The 18,393-nt window shown below is 37.9% G+C and overlaps 1 long non-coding RNA gene across 1 annotated transcript in view; it reads right to left on the reverse strand.

The window, feature by feature from the left end:
• The window catches only part of LOC114009505 (uncharacterized), a 71,876-nt gene extending 53,740 nt beyond the window's left edge, over positions 1-18,136 (reverse strand). The window contains exons 1-2 of the long non-coding RNA XR_003550909.1: positions 17,986-18,136; positions 3,041-3,099 (exon numbers count right to left, since the gene is read on the reverse strand). This is a non-coding gene — a long non-coding RNA (uncharacterized LOC114009505). The remainder of the gene's footprint in view (positions 1-3,040; positions 3,100-17,985) is intronic.
• Between the last annotated feature and the right edge of the window lie 257 nt (positions 18,137-18,393).

Below are 18,393 nucleotides of genomic sequence, written 5' to 3' on the forward strand. Positions count from 1 at the left end.
CCGACTGGAATCAGGAGCTCAAATTCCATTGCTGGGACTTAGACTGTACCTCCTACAATCACCTACAGAATAAATCCCAAGTTCCCCTTTCACTATGATTGCACTCCTGCTCATATCCTCACAACTCAAGTCCAACTGAAAGAGAACTCCTTTGTTCCTCACACTTCTAAAAACAGTCAAAGAATAAAGAAGCCTTGGTCCTGGTTGGCCAAATATAAGTCAAATAAACTTAGACTTCAGAGAAAGGCCAGCCTTACACTAACCCTATAGATTATGAGTAGGGACTACATTTTTCCCCAAGGAAAATCTACATGTTATTATCAGAAATAAAATAAAAGTTCAGTATACAAGAGAGTCAAAGGAGTGGTCACCAACAGAGGACATAGAGACATCCATTAGAATGTTTATTCTGTTAATTAAAAAATCTAAGAAATCTTTACTGATTGTACATTCAAGAAGACTGATGGAAGAATGGGTCTACTACTTTATCTTCTTTTGAGAAAGATCAAACATCAAGTCATTTACTATTTCTCTAGTGCCCATGTGTCAGGCATTGTTTGACTCCTAGGTTTGAGTTAGGTGAAAATAAAGTGAGATGTATAGTATGATCTAGAATACTAGTTTTTAAATTCTTAAGTGAAACATAAAGAGAATGACTCTAGGAAAAAATATGTATCTAGACAGTAGTCCCCTACCTTTTTGATATCAGTAATTGTTGTGGACAACAATTTTTCCACAAACTAGCGGAGGGAGACGGTTTTGGGATCATTCAAGCACATGACACTTATTGTGCACTTCATTTTTACTATTATTACATTGTAATATATAATTACATAATTATACAGCTCATCAAGCAGTACTTGCATCTGCTCCCCAGCATTATTGGCTCAGCTCCATCTCAGATCACTAGGCATTAGATTCTCATAGGGAGTACATGGCCTAGATCTCTCATATACGCAATTCAAAATAGGGTTTACAGCTCAGTCAGTAATGTGAGTGATGGGGAATGGCTGTAAATACAGGCGAAGCTTGCTCCCTGCCATTCCTGCCGTGCCACCTAGTTCCTAACAGGGCACATCTGCTGTGCCACCTAGTTCCTAACAGGGCACATCTGCTGTGCCACCTAGTTCCTAACAAGCCCTCTGTGGCCTACGGTTGGAGGACCCCTGCTCTAGAAGAATGGGAGGTGAGTAAAAACACGTATTTCAGACTATCCAGTAACAACCAATTTAGTATTGATCAACAAGTATCATTTAAAAGATAATCCATGTGGTTTTACAAAGAAATACATGAATTCAGGAATGATGATAAAAAGACTGTGAAAAAGATGGAAACATCTTTAATTTATTCTGCTAATTACGTGTTCTCAGAGTTATGTTCTCTGCAATCATCCATCTTTTTTTAAATCTACCTCTAAAAGAATATCATTCCTAGTAACCTTATAAACAGGTAACACCTTTTTAAAAGAAATACCTATTTTATTTTCATTTCATTTCAAGTTCTTTTATACATTCAATCACATTATTTAGCTTGCAAAGTGAATATCCCAACATGTGTACATTTCCCCCAGTCTAGTTTATAATACTATCAAGTTATCTTCAACAGATAATACCCCATTTCTTTGTCCCAGTAGTTCATTTGATTTCAAGTATTGTCCTTAGAGTCCTTCCTAATACTCTACTCCTTTACCCACCCTCTTCCCACACTATATCTGGTATTCACAACCACTTAGTGTGTTTCTATATCCTTCATCTAAATTTACAGCCATTCCCTATTTCTAAATAACCTAAGTATATTTGCAAATTTACCCAGTACAATATTAAGTAGTAGAGGAGATGATGGACATCCTTTGGCCTGTTCCATGATCTATGTGGTATAAGTCCAAAACAGTTTTGATTAATTTTATAGAGCATAGTCTTTGGAATCAAGCAGCCATGGCTTTTTCCGCTTACTGACTGTGATTTTAGGCAAAGTGCTCAATCTGTATGAGCATTAGTTTTCCCATCTTGTAAAATAACTATAGTTACTTATGTTTTGACTATTATAAAGATCGATCATGCCTTTTGGCCAGAACCGCCATCTTCCAGTAATTAACCAAAATGACAAACACAAAGGGCAAGAGGAGAGGCACCTGATATATGTTCTGTAGGCCTTTTAGAAAACATGGAGTTGTTCCTTTGGCATCATATATGCGAATCTACAAGAAAGGTAATATTGTAGACATTAAGGGAATGGGTACTGTTCAAAAAGGAATGCCCCACAAATGTTACCATGGCAAAACTGGAAGAGTCTACAATGTTACCCAGCATGCTGTTGACGTTGTTGTGAACAAACAAGTTAAGGGCAAGATTCTTGCCAAGAGAATAAATGTGCATATTGAGCATATTAAACATTCTAAGAGCAGAGAGAGCTTCCTAAAACATGTGAAGGAAAATGACCAGAAAAATAAAGAAGTCAAAGAGAAAGGTACCTGGGTACAACTAAAGCGCCAGCCTGCTCCACCCAGAGAAGCACACTTTGTGAGAACCAATGGAAAGGAGCCTGAGCTCTGGAACCTATTCCCTATGAATTCGTGGCTTGATAGGTGTTAAAAATAAACTAATCTGTGGTCTATAAAAAAAAGTAAAGATCAATCACACTAATCAACACAGTGACTGACACAAGATAGTTCTCAATAAATGGCTGCCTACTGTTTTTTGTTCTTTTTTTCTTTTCTATTTTAGGACCTCACTAAACGAGCACTCTTACCTCTTGAGTATTCTTCAAGAATGAAAGGGGAAGTAGAAGAACTGAGATGCAGAAGATTAAGGAGACATCAAACTGTTTTTAGAAAAAATGAAATTAAAGTTCCAGTTTATTTTACACAAAAAATTGAAATTCATGCACAGTTTTTTAATTTAATACATGTTCCATGAACTTTTTGAAGATGCCCCCTCAAATTGTAGCCCTCATAGTTACAGAATTGACATGAGATGCAAATAGGAACCAGATACTCTGAGGTAGCAAGCAATTCCTTCAAGCAATTAATAGCTGTACTCACCTTAAAAAGAACATTGAGCTGTTTTCTATGTAGTGCCCTCTGGTGGATAGGATACATAGCTGTAATTTTGGAAAAACTAAATTATGGAACAGTAATCTTAATAAAAATAGCCCACATTTAGTGATCACTTTCCATTTGCCATAATTTACTTATATTCTGTCATCTAATTCTAACAAACTCTGTGAGATGCAGCTGGTCTCCCTTTCTACCAAGGAGGACATGGATACTTACAGAGGTTAATTAACTTAACCCAGACACATAGCTAATTACTGGGGATGCTGGTACTCTGTGATTCAGATATGTGTGATTCTTATCTACTGTGCTGCTCTACACAATTAATTTTACAGAATATGAAGGAGTACTACATGTAGAAGGGTCTTAAAGATCATCTAACCCAAGCCACATTTGAAAAACAAATGAAAGCCCAAAGGGATCCTTCAGTTATCTACTGAGCAACCTGGGCTAGAAGGCTACGTCTCCTAATTCCTAATTTTTGTTCCTTTTTATTTCGCAAAACTAGCCTTGCCTTATAAGGCTTATTTATTTATTTTTTTATTTTTTTACTTGTTCCACTTTTCCCCAGGATAGTAGACAACCCTCCACATCCTTACAATAAAAAAGGAGGAGGGGAGAATAATCTTTACCAATTTTGACAACTCATTAACTGCACTTAATAAAGGAAATTTAATTGCTTGCCTTGTATCCTGTTTTTAGCTTTCTTCTCCAGTAGCAAATATCAATTAAATTCTAATAACAAAGAGTCTTACTGCAGTTGACAAATAATCCCTTTCAGAAGAATTGCCCTCAGTGACTCTCCACAGGCAAAATTTACAATTCCTTCAGCCACAATTCTTTACTGCTGTTTCCTCTAACATCAGATGTGACAGGTCTGCCAGGACAAGAAACAGGCTTACCCTTTGAGGGCATTTTCCCATATAATGAGGTGGCCCCTGCAGAAATCACACTGCCAGTGGTGACAGGCCACTATAACTCCTGAGTACTGGCAATAAGGCTGCCTATAATTTACTCAGCTCATCAGTATCAGTATAAGGCCAAATTCTTAGAACAATGTTCCGATTTTCCAGGTAAGTTGTTGACAATAAAATAGTTTGTGAACAGTAAGATAGAAAATTCAATTTTCTGAGCAAAAGACAATTTTAGCTCAGTCTTTGTAACAACAAGAGCATGTAAAAATGCTGCCCATGCCTGTAGTACACTCATTGCCAATCATAAGACTCAGATAAAGGCTGGTTGATCAAATGGCTAGAATATGTTGGAGCTGACTCAAGTACTACATTGACCAGATGATCTACCAATTATTTTCCAATCCCTAGAGTAGGTATTACTTAATCATAAGTTTCTCTCCATCATCCTTTGTTCTTAATTTTCTCTAAAGAGTAATATGCTGTAGCTACCTAGCCATAGTCTTGAAAAAGCATAAAAACACTTATTGCTGACATAAGCCAGAGATGACCACCAATGTTTATCCGTAAAACATAACATTTTCAATATTTGTTGTGAGGTAGAACACAACAGTACAACTTAGCTGCATGTCATCAGCAGACCAGGCAGGCAAGTTTCATGATGAGATTAGAGACTTAATAACTTAGGCAAAAAAGATACTGGAAAAATTAAATGATTCCTATTATCTCTTTCAATTTTAGCATTCCATAATTCTAGAAATAGCTTTCAGAAGATCATCAGTTACTAAATGAACAAAGGTAAAAAAAAAAAATCTGTATTAGATTAAGAGCTATGAAATAAAATGTTTGATTTTTTTTTTTTTTTTTTGGAGAGGTTTTTTTGCTATAGGGCATGTGAGCTCGCCAGAAAGACAGAGAGAGACATAGAGACAGGAAGCAAGAAATCACCCCCCAGGGGGGATGGCCACACCACAATCCCTTCTCCTCCCTTCTCCTCTCGGGATCTTGGGCATGCACGCACACGTGCCAGGCATGAGTCACCGGGTCCGGGACTTGAACCATGCTCGGCTATGTGGGAGTCCAACAACATAGCCATTACGCTAACTACTGGTCTCACATGTTTGATTTTGTTTGGTCTTCTTCTTCAATTACATGCATATATAAATTTTTATGAGATTGAGTATTTTTAAAACAAAGATCATCTTAACACAGCTAATGAAGGAAGAATTTGTCATTTCCATGTGGAGGACTGTGAGAGATAAGAGTTTACATTGTGAAAAGAATTGTGGTATTGTAAGTACGTTAGAGATCAGTAAAACCATACATAGTAATAGTTCATTCAGAAGAGAAAGAAAAAATAACTTTTACTCATTCACTGTACTTCTTGTGAGACCACAGTACTATATTGTACATTAAAAAATCAAATCTTTAAAAAAGCAAAACCAAAACAAAACTGGAAAGACATGTTCAAAAGCAAAGACATGGTAAAGTCAGTAATTTGGGATTTATAGGCTTTACAGCAGTCTTGATGTTAGCCTTCTTTAAATTCATTACAAGGAAAGATACAGCCACTTGTCACATTTTGGACTTTTCCTCTCTTAATCTAGTTTTATACAAGGAGTTATGATCATAATAAATACATATTTTGAAATCTGTAGAGACAACTGTCTATCATAAAACTGGTGTCTTTGTATTTTAACTTGCTTATGTGTAAGATAATTGAATCTGCATTTTCAGACTTTTACCTGGGAAATTCAATCCTGACATTTAGTGCTGTTATTGATATGTTTGAGCTTATCTTTTTTTTTTTTTCCCATACTTTTGCATTCTCTTACTTCTAGCTCCCTTTAAGTTTCCTGGTGTAGTATTCCCTAAAGTATTTCCTGAAGAGCTGGTTTAGTTTAGGTGAATTCTTCCAACATTCGTTTAGCTGGAAATTATTTTATTTCTCCTTCCAATTTGAAGGCTAATCTTGCTGGGTATAGAACTATTGGCAGAAATTGTTTTTCTTTCAGTGTTTTAAGTATGTCTTTCCACTTTTTTTCTTGCCTGCATTGTTTCAGTAGAGAGGTTCAATACTATTCTAATAAAATAAACTTTATAAGTAACCTGACTTTTCTTTCTTGCCATTTTTAGATTATCTTTGTCTTTTATTTTTACCAATTTGGCTATGATGTGCCTTGGAGAAGATCCTCTTATTTTATATCTATTTGGTGTTCTTCATAGTTCCTGGATTTGGATGTCCACATGTCTCTCTAAATTTGGAAAGTTCTCAGCTACTGTATCATGTAATATATATATGTGTATATATATGTAATATATATATATATGTAATATATATGTAATATATATATATGTTAGAGGATTTTTCTATAGGGAGCATGTACTTGCTAGGAAGAAAGACAGAGAGAGTCAGAGAGACAGAAAGTGAGAAAGCACGTTCCCAGGGAGACGGCCACACTGCAATCCCCTCCCTTCTCCTCCATTCTCCTTTTGGGATCTTGAGCACACATGCACATGCGCCTGGTGTAAGTTTAAGCGACCAGGTCTGGAACTGCAACTGCAGTCGAATACATGAGAGTCCAGCAACATAGCCATTACACCAACTGCTGGTCCCCATGAAAGATATTTTTTTAATGCCTTTGCCTGTCTGTTTGCCTTCTGAAATACCTGTTATGTGGATATTAGGCCACTTAATGGTGTCTAGGGTTTTCCATATGTTGTCCTCACTTTTAATGATTATTCTTCCATTATTTTCAGCTGCTTGGACTAAATCAGAGGTTTTGTCTTCTGGGTTAAATATTTTCTTCTGCATAGTCTAATCCACTCTTCATACTTGCAAGGGAGGTTTTGATTTGCTGCATTGTATTCTTTATCTCCAGAAGCTGTGTTCAATTCTTTTTCAGTGTGTCTATTTGTTTATGGAGTTCCTCCTTCAAATCATGGAAGGGTTTTCTCATGTTCTGGAATATTATGTAATAGGTATATTTAAACATACACAATTCTGCCAATGTAGTCATGCCAATGGGATCTTGCTCAATTTACATTACTCAAAGGAAAAATGTTCAGAAATGTAGCAAATTTACTTTCAATCTGCTGGTTGAGGACAAAATAATCTATTTCACTTTAATTGCATTTTATATCACTGAAAGTTTCAATATATCTTTGGTACTGTTTGAACAGAATATTAGAGGGTACACTATTATGTCCCTTGCCATCCTGAGGATTTTATCATTCTATGAATCTAGTTCTACTATCTGATGAAATATCAATAGGTACTTTTATAGCCAATCAAATTCTTTTATAAGAATTTATCACTCTTCAGTAATCTCTACAAGTCAAAGAGATGGATAATGGTTTTATCTTTGGTCATTTGTAATCCCTCCACTAGCTATTCTACATCACAAAGGAAACAATGCTTCCTGCCCATAGAAAGTCTCTTTGCAATTAAGTTTCACAAAGCATGACTTTCACACCCCTCAATCTTTAATTCACTACCGCTGGAGACCTTTAAACTTCATCATGCCATGGTGAAGGGAAACCTACCACAGTCAGGAAACTAACTGGGAAAGTCTATCTGTCACAGTCTGTAGCCACCCAGAAGGACTCCAAGTGTCTTAATCCTTAGTGAACCATGAAATTTAGGGGCAGGCAGTTTGCAGCTGGAAATTTGTTTACCTATGCAAATTCCATCATAAATCACCTCATCCTCAGCTAAAAGGCTAAGCAAAGGCCATGGTGCCTGTGCAAAATGATCATTGGTCCACAAGACACAGGATTTATGAGATAATTTAGCTATACATTGGTTCAGTCTTTTATTAAATTAGTTGCTTTAATTCCCATTTACCAGATTGGGAGGGAAAAAAAGGTCCTAAGTATAACAGATTTTTCTCATTCTTGAAAGTTTATTAGCATTGGAAATTCTGCCATCTGGTGCTCTATTTCCTCTCCAACAAATTTGCTTAGATTAGCGACTTCGATTCCTGTTAATGTTTCAAAAGCCAATTATGATGGGAAATATGGTGACACTAGGTCAGTGGATAACCCACCATTGCCTTTAATCTCTGACTGTGTAGTTGTGTTTTAGGCTGTTGCTAAACAGTCATAAGATATTCATTCCTCCACTCACGTCATCAATTCTATGTTGCCTTGGTGAGGAGTCACAACATGTGCTTCTTGACAAAATGCTTTCTGTTCTGATAATATTTAATGATCTCCCTCTGTTGGCTTGAAATAGTAATACTATTACAATGAAGAAAAAGAGATAGGCGAATTTCAAGAGCTAAGAGTACTCCAAAAGAAGAGAGAGAGACATAAAATGCAGAATACACTAAACTATACAGCTCATTAGTCACATTGCAGTCCTGAATTTGCCTCAACATGAATACAATGTTTTGACTGGGTTCAAGATTGGGAGATTTGAGTTCTGCCTCTATCTCTAATATGCACAAACTAGTTCTGCAGGCTTGAGAACATCATCTATGCTCTGCAAAGGTAAGATAGCTCACCAGTAGAAAGAAGATAACACCCTTCCCCTCACTCCTCCATCCACATACACTTTCTAGGTACGCATGAAGACTAAATTAAATAAGTAGGCATATGAAAAAAGTCTTCTGTAGACTATCTAGTCATATACAGGTAAAGAGATAGCAGTGTGTGTGAAACACTATTCTACAAGGTATCGTTTAATGATAAATCCAGGGTCTTTATTTCACCTTGTCTAGGGCCACTTAGATCACAATCTTTACTCCACCATTTTCTGGTTATATGACATTGAACGATTTATTTAACTTTTCCAAATCTCATTTTTTATTGGTTGTAAAATAAGGATAACAGTTCGTTTTTTCTCATCCTCCCAGGATCATTGTGAGGAAAGGGTGAGCCAAGAGAACTGAAACAGAGGCCAGCAAGTGGTGTGGTAGTTAAGGTGCTGGACTCCCACATGGCTGACTGTGGTAGGAGTCCTGGACCCAGAGGTTTGAGACTTATGCTGGCCTTATGCACAGATTTCACTGAATTAAAGGCTACTTACACTATCATCATTTTATAGATAAGGAAAAGAGGCCCAGGAAGAATGGACTTAGACTAAAGCTGGCATACAGATTCCGTAACTTTTTACTCAATGTTTTATTCCCTACATTTTCTTCTTTTATTGCTTTTTTAAAAAATTATTTATTTAACATTTATTTATTCATTCATTTATTTTAATTTGACCAGATAAGACATACACACAAAGAGAGAGATGGAAAATGAGAAAGCAAGCCTCCAGGTCCAGGACTTGAACTGTGGTCAGCCATGTGGGAGTCTCCAGTGTCTTCACCACCATGCCACCTGCTAGCCCTCTCCACATTTTTCTCTTGTGATTTAACATTTTACAAACTAGATAAATGTGCCAGCTCTGGTGGCATAGTACAATGAAATGCTCTCTGAGGCTGAGGTCACATGAGAAGGTCCTGGATTTGAGTCCAGAGTTCTCCCTGTACACTCTGGGTACTCATGTGTCTGTGATCCTGGTTAGCTAAGGCTGGTGGTGCATCATGACATCAGGACCCCGTTGGGAGTGGCAGGGAGAGGAGCACCTCTTCCTCTCTCTCTCTCTTTCATTGAAGAAAGAAAGAAATACACTAAACTCATCCACAATCACCGCCCCCCCCCCAAAAAAAAAACAGGGTCAGCCCTGTGGCCTAGCAGTTGGAGGACCACATGGCTAAGAATATGATTGGAATCCTGGCCCTAGTGGCTTGAAAACACACTGGGCATGTATGCATGCATTCCACAAATCCCATCTACATCCCATTGTGAGTTGCTTCCTCTCTCTCCCTTTCTCTCTGGCAAATGCATACACCTTCTGACACATAAATAAATAAATACTTAAATATAAAAGAAGATTACAGTTACAGAAAGAGACACAGAAGGTTTTAAGCAAACTACTTATTTTTTAGTTTACTTTACATGTTAAAGAAAACTTGTTATTGAGGACCAGCAGGTGTCATGGTGGATAAGGTGCTGGACACTCCCACATGGCTGACCATGGTTCAAGTCCTGGACCTGGTGGCTTGCTTTCTCATCTCTCTCTCTCTCTCTCTCTCTCTCTCTGTATGTGTGTGTTTGTGTGTGTGTGTCTGCTTAAATCAAATTAAAAAAATAAATGAATGAATGAATAAAATTAAATAAAATAATTAAAAAAAAAGAAAACGTGTTATCTTCAAAATATGGCTTTCATGCTGATCACTCCAGATGGATATTTTCATAGATTATCTTCCATATTAACATTTTAAAAATGCAGTTGCCAACACAGCAGCAGAAGGAGGTTTCCTTTTGATCAGATTACCTCTTTGACCATCTTTTTCTCTCTTTTATTTAAAACACTTACAACACTATAAATTCTTTAGGAAATATTTCACAATATAGCATATTCTGCTGAATGATAGATATATTATCTTCTTAAATGTCTCTTCCTGGTAATAGTTAGATCTGATTCAATTTTATTTCATCCACTAAGACTAAAACTTTTACACAGCAGGTACTTTGTAAGTAGTTCCTGAGAAATCCTTACCATTTTTCCCTCTCTATTTGAAATAGCAATATTTACATCTTGCAGGTTTGTGTTGGTTTTCTTGGACACTTGACATCTCCTTAGGTAAAGTCTTATCCTATGTCTCAAAAAAAGGGCAACTTTTCTAGCTCCTAAGGTTGTTGTGACAACTAAATTTTTTATAGGATAATTTTTTTGTACGTAGACTGATATAAAATTTATTTAACTGCTAAATGGAGATTTGCTATCACCCAGTGGTCTCTAGAGTCAAATGATTTTGGTTTTTTATCCATTACTCCACACTTATGAGTTCTTGGCCTTAGGCAAGTTAATTAACCTGCCTACATCTCATTTTACTCATCCTGAAATTAGAATTAAGAACAGGAGTTTAATATTATTGTCTTGAGGATCTATGTATAGTCACAAGTACAATTTCAGTTGTATAGTAGGGATTCAATAAATAGAACCACCTTTAAAGTGCTATATTCTTATAAGGGTCCTTTTTTTTCACTGTGCCTATACCTCTGCCAGTTATTAATAAGACCAGGATTTGAGTTCTCCCATTCATTGCTCTATCTCCATACACTTCAACAGTGTTTACACAAATAACGAATAATAAATGTTTGATAAACTAGTGTTTGAATAGGTACCTGAGACCTCAGGTAAGAGACTTCTTTTAACTTTTAGCCTGGTCTTCAAGTCTTCATTTTGAGGTACATTAGTCCTCTGTGATTTTGTGTAATGATAGTCTGAAGATTGAGTCCATACAAAGGTTCACCGCATATAAATATTAAACTCTTTTGGGCCAACAGGTGGTAAGGTGGTTAAGGCACTGGATCCCACAGGGCTGATTCTGCAATTCAAGGCTGAGACCTGGTGGCTTGAGAAACACTTCAGGCACAAGAATGTATGTGCCCGAAATTACCAAGAGAAGAATGGAGAAGGGATTATTGTGTGGCCATCCTCCTTGGGGGCAGGGGTGATTTCTCACTTTCCTTCTCTCACTGTCTCTCTCTGTCTCCCTCTAGCAAGTACACATGTTCTGCGTTAAAAAAATCCAAATAAAAAAAAAAAAACCTTTTCTTGAATAAGCACTCACATAAGATGAGGTGAGAATAATGTATACCAGCATGCACCTTGATAAAAATGGAATAACCAGAAGTGTTACCTAGATTGGGTTAGAAATAGAAGTGGTATAAGTATTATGAGAAGACACATAATTTTTGTTTTTGAACCTCTTAATGATGGCCAGAAGCTTTCCTCTTCCTACTTCTTGGTACCCTGAGTGATTCTAGTGCCACATAGTTAGATTCTGAAGCATCATCTTGCCTTCTTTTAAATAGTAGGACTTAATGTACTCTGCTCACAAAGAGACGGAACCACCCCTCTGCCAGTTACATTGACTCTTGACCATCCAAAGATGATGTGATTATGATTGTCCTGACAGTTTCAGGGCCTACCCCCTTATGATATCAACATATACAGAAAATAAATATCTTATTTTTGCTTGTTTTATTTTGCTAGAGTGTGCTGGAGTGAGTCAGAGAAAGAGAAAGGGAAAGGGAGAAATCACCCTCCTAGGAGATGGCCACGCTGCAATCCCCTCTCTTCTATTTCTTCTTTTCAAATGACACAGTCAGCCATGTGAGATTTTTGTTAACTACCATGCTACTATTGGCCCGGTATCTGTTTTGTTGTTGTTGTTGTTGGTGGTGGTGGTGGTGGTGGTGGTGATGGTGGTAGTGTTTTTTGTTTTTGTTTTCTGCTACAGGACCAATGTACTAGCCAGAAAGAAAAAATGAGAGTGAGAGGGAAAGTGAAAAATCATCCCCCAGTGGGATGACTACACTTCAGCTCCTTCTCCTCTAGTCTCTGTTTGGGATATTGAGCACATGTGCACACGTGCCCACCATGTTTTTCAAGTCACCAGATCGGGGACTCAAACCAGACCACGTGGGATCCAGCGCCTTAACTTCCATGCCACTTGCTGGCCCACATACCTGTTTTTTTTTTTTTTTTTGAGAAGTTTTTGCTATAGGACATGTGCGCTTGCCGGGAAGACAGAGAGAAACAGTGAGATAGAAAGTGAGAAATCACCCCCAAGGGGGGACGGCCACGCCGCAATCCCTTCTCCTCCATTCTCCTCTCAGGATCTTGGGCACGCACACACACGCACCCGGCGTGAGTTTAAGCCCCCGGGTCCGGGATTCAAACCACGGTTGGCTACATGGGAGTTCAGCAACATAGCCATTATGCTAACTGCTAGTCCCATTCTTTTTTTTTTTTTCTTGGTACATACCTGTTTTTTACATTGATTTTATCACAACATTTCACATCACTTCTCTTCCGTAGTCCCTGTAACAAATCTGTGGTGGAGATCTTTTTATTTCGGAGATAAAGGAACTAAAGTTCACATAGAAGTTACCATCTCAGAAAGGGAAAGTTTATGGTCTCAGTAAAACTTCATTCTAATTTATTGCTGAAATAAATTCATTGTTTGATCTTGGAACAGACATGCTGGTTAGATCTAGATAAGCTCCTCTATAAAGCAATTCGGTGCCTAGGATGCATCTCGGCTTGTTTCTAGCTCTAAGGTCCATTTTTTCCTAACTATTCAAACATGATTAGGATAAAAAGTGACAGTGGCAGTATGAGAACCGACATTTTCCGAACCCTAATCTAGTCATTTCTCCGGATGCTGTCAATGGCCAAGAAGAAGACAGAGCCTGGGGATATTCTTTATGTCAGAGGTTTCCAGATGTGAGTGCCTATCAGATTCATCTGGCTATTATCTTATTATTAGTATTATTTATTTATTATTTTTAGAGAGAGAGATTTTTGCTATAGAGCATGTGCACTCACTGGAGAGACAAAGTGAGACAGAGAGACAGCAAGAAATCAGCTCCCTTCCAGGGGGATGGCCACACCACAATCCTTTCTTTTCCATTCTCCTCTCAGGATTTTAGGCATGCACACACATACGGCTGGGGTGAGTTTTAAGCCAACGGGATCTGGGACCAGAACTGCAGTCGACTATGTGGGTGTGGAAGTCCAGTGACATAGCCATTACACATTACATTACATATGCTAGTCCCTCTTATCATTATTATTTTTTAAAGTTTATTTCTGTCTTTCACAACAGTGTATGTGTGTGTGTGTGTGTGTGTGTGTGTGTATGTGTGTATAGAGAGAAATACTCTCAATCAGTTTCATGCTGTAATCTCCTCACCCTACCCCAGTCTTTCCAGGCAGCCAGGATCATGGGTGTGTGCACAACTGGTGTGTACATGTTTAGTGAACAACTGAACCCATATTTTTCCATACTGACCCAGCATCATTGAGCCGTGCTTCACTGTTGTGCTACAGAGCCAGTGCTACCAGGCTATTTTCGTTAAAAATAGACACTCTGGACTTCCTTGGTAGATATTTTGATTGTATAGATCTGGTTTCTCAGCTTGTTTTGGAACCTACTGATCTGGGTCATAAAAATTGAATTCTGAAGGTATCAGTACAATGGCCTTTCCTGGAAGTGGTGCAAACAAAGTAACCTGACTGTCATTTGACTGTGATGTGACTAATTGAATAGCTAAATTAAACAAGACCTGCTGGGAATATTAAGGTATATGCTCCAAAGTCCATTTTATCTTAGCAAGTCTGACATCTAACTCACAGATAATATCTTCCCCTGATTTTAAGGCAGAATCTTGGAGAAAGAGAAAATAGGGTAAATGAGCGTGATATTTCAAATCCCAGAGTCATCTCCGGAGGGGGAAATTGCACTGAATTTCCTCTCCCACAATCATCTTTCAGATGGAATAAATTAATGTGCTTAGCTGCTCCCAAACAATGACTTTCAGACAATGACCTTCATCTCCTCAATTCTCTCACAGAGATAAGGTAAAGAGCAGCCACATGGCTCCTGCTGTTAAGTGGAATCTAAGTGGAAGAGAAGAGAGGCACTATTGCTTCTGAGCTGATAATCACCTAAAAAAGGCATTTAACAAGGTCCAGAGAGGATTTGAGTTGGGGTTTTTTGTTGCACTAAAAAAAAAAAAAAATCTGTTTCTGAGTTTCTCCATGCTATGTATACACAATAATAGATAGAGCTTGAGAAAATAAGGTCAACCATATTGTATAAAATTGATGAAATAATATTTCTCCATATATATTGCAAATGATATGCTAATAATTATTTGTTTGATTATATTTTACAAAATATGCTAAAGGAAAATCCAAAATAGCACAGGTATCCAAGTTTCTTCCTGTCTCCGCCACACCTGGAAAAGAAATCAGCACACATTAATGTCAACTTTTTCTCAGGAGATCTGCCTGAGGAGGTGGCATTGCACAATGGAAGGTCACTCACTTCAAAGTTCGAATGCCAACTCTGCCGTTACTAAGCATGTGACCTTGGGAATAGGCACCAGCCTCCTGAATTATTGTATTAAAGCTCTTAACTAGCTCCCTGCTTTTGTCTTTGCCCTTTAATCAATCAGGATACAACAAAGAGATCTTATACCACTCCAAGCTTACCACGGTCTGATGACCTGTCTCCCTCAGAGTCAAAGCCTAAGTCCTTACAATGGTTGTTAAGGTCCTATGTGATCTCACATCACCCCCACTTTGGTTCTGACTTCATCTTGTGCTTTTCCTTGTCCACTGTCCCAGCTCTTGGGGCTGCCTTAGCATTCCTCAAACATGTCAGGAATCCTCCCAGCTTGGAGCTTTGTACTTGGTATTCTTTCTACCTAGATTGCCTTTCCTCAGTTATCTATGTTGCTCACTCTTTTTTTTTTTTTTTTGGAGAGATTTTCACTGTAGGGCGTGTGCACTCGCCAGACAGACAGAGAGAGACATAGAGACAGAAAGTGAGAAATCACCCCCCAGGGGGGATGGTCACGCCGCAATCTCTTCTCCTCCATTCTCCTCTCGGGATCTTGGGCACGCACGCACATGCGCCCGGCGTGAGTTTTAAGCCACCGGGTCCGGGACACGAACCGCGGTCGACTATGTGGGAGTCCAGCGACATAGCCATTACGCTAACTGCTGGTTCCCTCACTCTTTCATATCTGTTAGTTCTTTATCTGAACATTGCCTTCTTAGTAATACATATCTCAGATGGTCCATTTAAAATCATAATCTATCCCCTCAAAATATTTTATATTTTATAAAATATAACCAGACAAATAATTATTAGCATATCATTTGTAATATATATGGAGAGATATTACTGCATCAGTTTTATACCATATGGTTGGCCTTATTTTCTCAAACTCTATCTATTATTGTGTATAGCATGGAGAAACTCAGAAACAGATTTTTTTTAAGTGCAACAAAAACCCCAACTCAAATTCCCTCTGGCCTTGGTAAGTGCCTTTTTTAGGTCATTATCCCCTCAATGCACTAATTCATTCCATATTGGAATTTCTTTTTCCTTATCTCTTTTTACCACCCAACATACTATATAATACCTATCTCCTTATCAGTCTATGCAATGGAATATAAGCTTTACAAAGATAAGAAAGTTTGCTAGTTACATTCACTGATCAATTCTTAACACCTAGAATTAATACTAATCTGGTAAATAGTCATTGAACAAGTGAGGGAAATAATGAATGAATGAAAGGGATTCTATGAATAATGGGATTCTATGTGACTCATTTACTCATTTGTAAAATGGGAATAATATTTCCTAGCATAACCTTCTCACATCCTTAGCATCTGCTTTATCATAAATACCTTCCTCTTCAGATCTAACAGATACATGGTTAATTTATGTTATCCATACCTTGAGGATAACATTAATAAATAAATAAACTTCTACTTATGATACCAGCACTCTAATTCCACAGTCCCATTATCAAGATTTCATTTTGTAAATTAGCTTAACAAATACACTAGTTATGATTGGGTCATGCTCTTTTACAACGTAAACATTCAATAAATATTAGTTTCATGTTTTTCTCCTTTCATATCTTATGCATATAAACACCATCTCAGCCAATAAGCTCCTTTTAAAGTTTCTTTGCTTACTTTGGTAAAACCCAATATACTGCAATTCAAATACTAAGCAGAGATTCAATAAATATTGGTTTAAATACATTAAAGGCAAGAAATTTAATAACGTTTTTCTCCTTCCAGAAATGGTCAAGTTCCTTAGTGGGCCATTCCCAGGAGTAAGTATTTTCAGGGAAGGTGCAGACCCAGCTAAAACAGCAATGATTTTGCAGTATATACCTCCTGGATGCCTACACCCCTGAGAGGTAGTGAGCAAAGACACAACAGGCCTAGGGGTTGCTTAGCTAGATTCTGTTTTCCATGAAGATCTTTTGGCGACCACATATATGTTTCAGTTTATTTATCTAAGAGCTCCTCTTGTAAAGCCAGGCCAGGAAAAAAAAAAAGAGAGAGAGAGAAAGGCCAGATGTATTAAGAAAGGCAAGTGCCTGGAAAGTCTTGGATTGGGTTTCAACTAGTAATTATAAAATGCTAAATTTAATCCAAGGCACTCTAGTTTCTCTTTCAAGACCACAGAGCCCTGAGGGAAAGTATAGTACAACAAATAAAGGTGGCCTCACAGCCCATGGGGGAGTATTCACAGATTTTCAGAGAATTTTTCATTCAAGAATCCAAACTTAAGTGGGTCACATTTGGGATGTGAGTGTGTGTGTGTGTGTGTGTGACCTACATAACAGTGCATGATGAAAGAAAAATGATTTATAAGTAAAATCCCAAGCTTCAGAGGACAGAGTGATATTACCCACACTCTGCTCGGTATGAGGCCCTCCTCCCTTAAGGCAATGTATTTACACAATATAGGAATTGGGTAACAATGACTATAAACTTTCTTCTAATACTGCAATGAGGCTGAAACTACAGAGAGAGCAGATACAATGAAGAACCCTCAGGGAGACAAATCACCAAAGCATTATTAATATATAGAGAGAACCAATTATCTAGATGATACAAAGTACCAGATATTGGGAAGTAGGGAATTACTAAAGAGGTCTCCTTGAAATGTGTGTAACTAAGAATGAAGAACTAAAATACGAAAGTATTGATGATACAATATGCAAACTTAGCAATGACTTAGTCTGACTCCAAAGTGCAGAATTTATGTCCTGGGCTATATGAACTTACTAGTCAGCAAATCCAAACTTTAAGCCATTTAAAACCATGAGATAAACCTCAGGCTTTGTGCAAGAAAAGGCATATTCCAACCCAGAAAACAGAATGCTAGTAAGTAAGTGAAATGAAATAAAATTTTTCTAACAATAACAAATAATATTATTGAACTATTTTTTGAGACTTTACATTTGGGATGAAATGGCACAAGCTTTTTCTCCCTCCTTGCCCCAGTTCAGTATGGCTAAAACCACATGGAGATAATACAACAGATAGCTATAGGAAAACTCTGAAAAGCAGGGAAAGAAGGTGAAATGACTGGGGATCCCAGGACTTGGGAAAGTATTCCTGTGTTTTCTGACCTTCCATCCAGGGCTAGAGTTGACAGGTCTGGCATCTCCTTGTCCTCCACTCAGCAGGAGAAGGTGACTCGGGTGGTGCTTTCCTCTCAGATAACACCAGCAGAGATCCAATGAGAGCCCTGTCAACACATGACCAGCAAAAAGAAATGGCATCTCATCCCCTACCACGTGGCACTGGGCAGTCTGGGGATGTCTCTTCCTTCCCCAGGGTTGGACCCAATGGAGATCAAACAGGAGACTCACCAACACCAGGCAAATTGCAACATGACCACACCCTAATGGGAGGTGCTTTCCTCTTCTTCTTTTGCTGTCTCTCTGGCAAGCACACGCTCTTCTCTAGCAATTGAAAAAAAGAAAGCAAAACAGGATTATACTGAAATCATACTTGATAGTTAAAGCATAAATTAT

This window comes from Tupaia chinensis, unplaced genomic scaffold, assembly GCF_000334495.1.
Source record: "Tupaia chinensis unplaced genomic scaffold, TupChi_1.0 Scaffold000545_1, whole genome shotgun sequence".
NCBI classification, from domain to species: domain Eukaryota; kingdom Metazoa; phylum Chordata; class Mammalia; order Scandentia; family Tupaiidae; genus Tupaia; species Tupaia belangeri.